General features: G+C 52.4%; 1 long non-coding RNA gene across 1 annotated transcript; it reads right to left on the minus strand.

Moving 5' to 3' along the window:
* Positions 1-2061: 2061 nt before the first annotated feature.
* On the minus strand, positions 2062-4291 carry LOC122463943. The gene is made up of 4 exons (XR_006287723.1): positions 4269-4291; positions 3266-4135; positions 2828-2964; positions 2062-2473 (listed from the first exon to the last, which is right to left on the minus strand). It is a non-coding gene; the product is annotated as an uncharacterized LOC122463943 (long non-coding RNA).
* Between the last annotated feature and the right edge of the window lie 1705 nt (positions 4292-5996).

The raw sequence follows: 5996 nt of genomic DNA on the forward strand, positions 1-5996 counted from the left end.
GGGTGGCCAGTCAGGGTAATGCACCAACAATTTCCCTCTCGGAGCAACAGTGACACTGGGTGGCCACTCAGGGTAATGCACCGACAATTTCCCTCACGGAGCAACAGTGACACTGGGTGGCCAGTCAGGGTAATGCACCAACAGTTTCCCTCATGGAGCAACAGTGACACTGGGTGGCCACTCTAGGTAATGCACCAAGAATTTCCCTCAGGGAGCAACAGTGACACTCCGTGGCCACTCAGGGTAATGTACAAACAATTTCCCTCTCGGAGCAACAGTGACACTGGGTGGCCACACTGGGTAATGCACGAACAATTTCCCTCTCGGAGCAACAGTGACATTGGTTGGCTAGTCAGGGTAATGCACCAACAATTTCCCTCATGGAGAAACAGTGACACTGGGTGGCCACTCTAGGTAAGCACGAACAATTTCCCTCAAGGAGCAACAGTGACACTGGGTGGCCACACTGGGTAATGCACCAACAATTTCCCTCACAGAGCAACAGTGACACTGGGTGGCCAGTCAGGGTAACGCACAAACAATTTCCCTCACGGAGCAACAGTGACACTGGGTGGCCAGTCAGGGTAATGCACCAACAGTTTCCCTTATGGAGCAACAATGACACCACGTGGCCAATCCAGATAATGCACAAACCATTTCGCTCATGGAGCAACAGTGACACTGGGTGGCCCCTCAGGGTAATGCACAAACAATTTCCCTCACAGAGCAACAGTGACACTGGGTGGCCAGTCAGGGCAATGCACAAACCATTTCCCTCATGGAGCAACAGTGACACTTGGGTAGCCACTTGGAGTAACGCAGAAAGCATTTCTCTCACGGAGCAATTGTGACACTGCGTGGCCAGTTCAGGTAGTGCACAAATCATTTCCCTCCTGGACCAACAGTGACACCGGGCAGCCCCTTGGAGTAATACACAAAGCAATTCCTCATGGAGCCCCAGTTGCACAAACTGGGTTTAAGAATAATAATAATAAACAAAAAATAGTTTCACTATAAAAGTTAGATTTTCAGTGACTGTAAGGGATAGCAAACAGAAGAAGGCAGATTACTAAGCAAATACAAATACCCACACATACTAAGCCTAAGATCTTAAAGAGACTCGATTCAAGAAGTAATTTCTCATCCTAAATGTCTTTTGGTAACTTGAAGAGTTTCTCTAGCTTAGACTTCCCGTTGTTTCTCTTTACAGACTAGACTCCTGTCTTAGTCTGGACTTCCCCCTTCTCAGTTCCTTTGTCTCTTCAGGTACTTTCAGCAGCCTTTCTACTGCCCTGCATGATTTTCGTCCGCTCCGACTTCTCCATGGCTCCCGAGACCTCACCTGGGGGAATGCACACCTACCCGTGTCCTACAAAGGGAGACGGCACCAGGAGAGCAGAGGAGAGAGAGACTGAGAAAGTTGGCCAACACACAAAAGAAAAGAGAATAATAAGGGAGGAAGGCAAGCAACTCACCAGCTCGAGTCCTTCTCCTAGATGCAACCTTCTCCTGCGAAGGAGACACCGTTCCTGGCCAGAGAAATGAGCAGCCCCTGAAAATGGGGACCTTGTCTCTCTCATAACCACAGCTGGTCAGGAACCATTTCTTACAAACCCAGCGCCAGCTAATGGGGAGTCCCTACCTGGAGCCAGGCGGGCCGTGAGCAAAGCCTTAACCAAACCAGACACTTATCTCACTGACATTAGCAACTGCTCCACTGCCAACTGGAGGACTCCTGGCTTGCATCAACAGTGCTCACAGGCTCTCTACTCTCGCTCGCTTTCCATCCGATGAGGGGAGTAAACTGTTTGTACTAAACCCAGCACAAGGAGGAAAAACAAATAAGTTACCATCTCGGTGGGAAACATGGCATAGGCTATTCTTTTCTCCTCTCCTGCACGGTGGCGTTCCGCCCCAATCCTCCCCACCATTAGGCCTTTAGCACTACAACTAGAAAGCACCCCTTGCAATCGCACCCGAAATAATCACCCTGCACAGCAGACTCTGCCCCTCATCAGCCATAATCTCACAGAGTCCCGTACCCAGAGAGGAAGCACACGGCCTCTGAAGAAATACTGCGGCGAGCACAGACGAGGAATTCAAAGCACTGACCGCTTACTCAGAGCCAGTCATGCGCGAGACAGAAAGCTGACGACTCTTCATGTCCGCTTAGAAGGATGTCCAAGCTGCTTAGGTACACCTCGGCCACTTCTCCTCTGGCTCGGGCTCCTGGACAATTCCTCTGCGAGAGTAGCTGCAAAAGCCAAGCATGAGCTATCATTATACAAAGCTCCATTGGTGCTGGAAATCTTGCCCTCATCCATGCATTGGCCCCACTCGATGAACAGAGACAGAGTTAACACCGACAGTCACCGCTCCACGCTCGCACCCGCTGCCCTGCACGATTTTTGTCCGCTCCTACTTCTCCAGGGCTCCCGAGACCTCACTTCTGGGAATGCACACTACCCGTATCCTGTGAAGGGAGACGGCAAAAGGAGAGAAGAGGAGAGAGAGAGAGAGAGAGAGAGAGAGAGAGAGAGAGAGAGAGAGTTGGCGAACACACTAGAGAAGACAGAGAAACATGAGAGCACGGCAAGCAACTCAACACCTGGAGTCATCCTCTTGGATCCAACCTTCTGCTGCGGAGGAGACACCGTTCCTGACCAGAGAAATGAGCCACCTCTGAAAATGGGACCTTTTCTCCCTCGTAACCACAGCTGATCAGAAACCTTTTCTTACAAACCGAACCCTAACTTAACGGGGCTTCCCTACCAGGACTCAGGTGGGGCGTGAGCAGAGTCCTCACCAAACCAGACGCTTATCTCACCGAGACTGGAGGCTGCTCAGCTCCCAGATGGAGGGCTCTTGCCTGGCATCACCAACGGTCACAGGCTCGCTGCTCTCACTCACTTTCCATCGCATGAGGGCAGTAGACTCTGAGGCTTGACTTCTTTTTCCTTGGTACTAGACCCAGCAGATGGGGGGGGGGAACAAAAAATATTAGCATCTCCGTCTGCAGTGTCACATAGTCTCTTCATTTCACATCTGCCAGATCCCACGGCTCCGCCCTCAACCCATCTTCCATTCCTACTTTACAACTGCAACTAGAAGGCACCCATTGTCAGGGCACCCAAAATAGTCACTTTGCTCATGAGACTCTGGTCCCTTCCTCAGCCTTAATCCCAGAGTCTCGTACTCAACAAGGAAGCACACGGCCTGTGAAGAATACTGCAGCGAGTCCAGATGAGGACTTGAAAGCACTGACCTCACAGCCAGTTATGCAGAAGGCAGAAACATGAGGACTGTTTATGTCTCCTTAGAAGGATGTCGAAGCTGCTCAGGTCCACCTCTGCCATTTCTCCTGTGGCTAGGGCTCCTGTGCAATTCCTATGCGAGAACAGCTGCAAAAGCCAAGCATAAGCCATCCCTGCACTAAGCTCTATTGGTGCTGGGAATCTGGCCCTCATCCTGGCCTCCCTCTCCAATCCCATCTCCATCTGCCCCATTCAATGAGCAGAGACCAAGTTCACACCAACAGTCACTGCTTGACTTTAGTGCCCACTGCCACACAGGATTTTTCTCCACTCCTACTTCTCCATGGCTCCCGAGATCTAGCCTGTGGGGATGCACACCTAGCACGCCTGCCTGCGTGTTACGAAGGGAGACAGCACAAGGAAAGGTAAGGTGAGGAGAGGAGAGATAAAGAGAGAATTGGCCAACACACTAGAGAAAAGAGAGAGAGACAAAGAGAAAAACGTGGGAGGAAGGCAAGGAACTCGTTTCCTGGAGTCATCCTCCTGGATCCAACCTTCTGCTGCAGAGGAAACACCATTCCTGACCAGAGAAATGAGCAGCCTCTGAAAATAGGGACCAGTTCTCCCTCTTAACCACAGCTAGTCAGGAACCTTTTCTTACAAACCCAATCCTACCTTACGGGGCTTCCCTACCTGGACTCAGGTGGGGCGTGAGCAGAGCCCTCACCAAACCAGACACTTATCTCACTGACAGCGGCGGTTGCTCGGCTCCCAGATGGACGGCTCTTGCCTGGCATCGACAATGATCACAGGCTCGCTTCTCTCACTCACCATCGCATGAGGACAGTAGATTCTGAGGTTTATCTTCTTTTTCCTTGGTACTAAACCCAGCACAAGGTGAAAAAAACAAGTAAGTTACCCTCTCGGTCGGCAACGTCTCATAGGCTCTTCTTTTTGCCTCTCCCACAGAAGACTCTGGCCCCTCCCCAGCCTTAATACCACAGAGCCCCGTACCCAACGAGGAAGCACACGGCCTGTGAAGAGTGCTACAGCGAGTACAAATGAGGAACTGAAAGCACTGACCTCACAGCCAGTTCTGCAGAAGGCAGAAAGCTGAGGCCTGTTTATATCTCCTTGGAAAGATGCCCAAGCTACTCAGGTCCACTTCTGCCATATTCTCCTCCGGCTAGGGCTCCTGGACAATTCCTCTGGAAGCCCAGCTGCAAAAGCCAAGCATGAGCCATCACTCCACAAAGCTCGATGGGTGCTGGAAATCTTGCCCTCAGCCCTGCCTCCCTCTTTCATCCCATCTACATGGCCCCACTCCATGAACAGAGACCAAGTTAACACCGACAGTCACACCTCCACTCTCGCACGCACTGGGTGTCGTTTCCAGTGTTGTGTGGAGTGTATGATTTCTGTGTCGTGTCGTCTGCCGTCTTGTGTGTGTGTCGTGTGTCGGTGACGTCTGTGATTTCTGTGTCGTGTCGTCTACCATTTTGTGTGTCGTGTGACGTGTTGTGTTGTGTGTGAGACATGTGTGTGTATGTGTGACGTGTCGTGGGTCGTGTTCTCTGTGTGTGTGACGTGTTGTGTGTTGTGTGTGTGTGTGTGTGAGAGACGTTGTGTGTTGTGTGTGTGTGTGTGAGAGACGTTGTGTGTTGTGTGTGTCGGCGTGTCATGTGTGTCGGTGTTTATTGGCATGTGTGAGACATCGTGTGTCGGCGCAGGTGAGACTTGTGTCCTGTGTGTCGGCGTGGGTGAGACGTCGTGTGTCGTGTGTGTGTGAGATGGCGTGGGTGAGACGTCATGTGTTTTGTGTGTGAGACGGCGTGTGTCGGCGTGTATTGTGCGAGAGGGCGTGTGTGTGAGACGGCGTGTGTCGGCGTGTATTGTGTGAGAGGGCGTGTGTGTGAGACGGCGTGTGTCGGCGTGTGTTGTGTGAGACGGCACGTGCCAGTGTCGGCATGTGTGGGTCGGCGTGTGGGTGTGTGTGTGTGAAATGTCGTGTGTCAGTGTTGGTGTGTGGGGGGGCGTGTGTGTGAGATGTCGTGTGTCGGTGTGTGTGTGTCGGCGAATGTGTGAGACATCGTGCATCAGTGTCGGCATGTGTGAGAGGTCGTGTGTCAGCGTGTGTGTGTGTGTGTGTGTGTGAGAGAGGTCGTGTGTCGGCGTGTGTGTGTGTGAGAGGTCGTGTGTCGGCGTGTGTGTGTGAGAGGTCGTGTGTGAGACATCGTGTGGGGGCGTGTGTGTGTGAGACATCGTGTGGGGGCGTGTGTGTGTGAGATGTCGTGTGTCAGTGTCGGTGTGTGTGTGTGTCGACGTGTGGGGGAGTGTGTGTGTGAGACGTCATGTGTCAGTGTCGGTGTGTGTGTGTGTCAGCGAATGTGTGAGACGTCGTGCGTCAGTGTCGGCATGTGTGAGACACGTCGTGTGTCGGCGTGTGTTGTGTGAGACACGTCGTGTGTCGGCGTGTGTTGTGTGAGACACGTCGTGTGTGAGACACGTCGTGTGTCGGTGTGTGTGTGTGTGAGGTCGTGTGTGAGACATGTCGTGTGTCGGTGTGTGTGTGTGTGAGACGTCGTATGTGTGTCGGCGTCTGTGAGACATCGTGTGAGACGTCATGTGATTGTCGGCGTGCGTGAGAGACGGCGTGTGTTGTGTGTGTGCGTTGCGTGTGATTGTCGGCGTGCATGAGAGACGGCATGTGTTGTGTGTGTGCGTTGCGTGTGTGTCGGCGTG

This window comes from Chelonia mydas, chromosome 28 (assembly GCF_015237465.2).
Source record: "Chelonia mydas isolate rCheMyd1 chromosome 28, rCheMyd1.pri.v2, whole genome shotgun sequence".
NCBI lineage: Eukaryota > Metazoa > Chordata > Testudines > Cheloniidae > Chelonia > Chelonia mydas.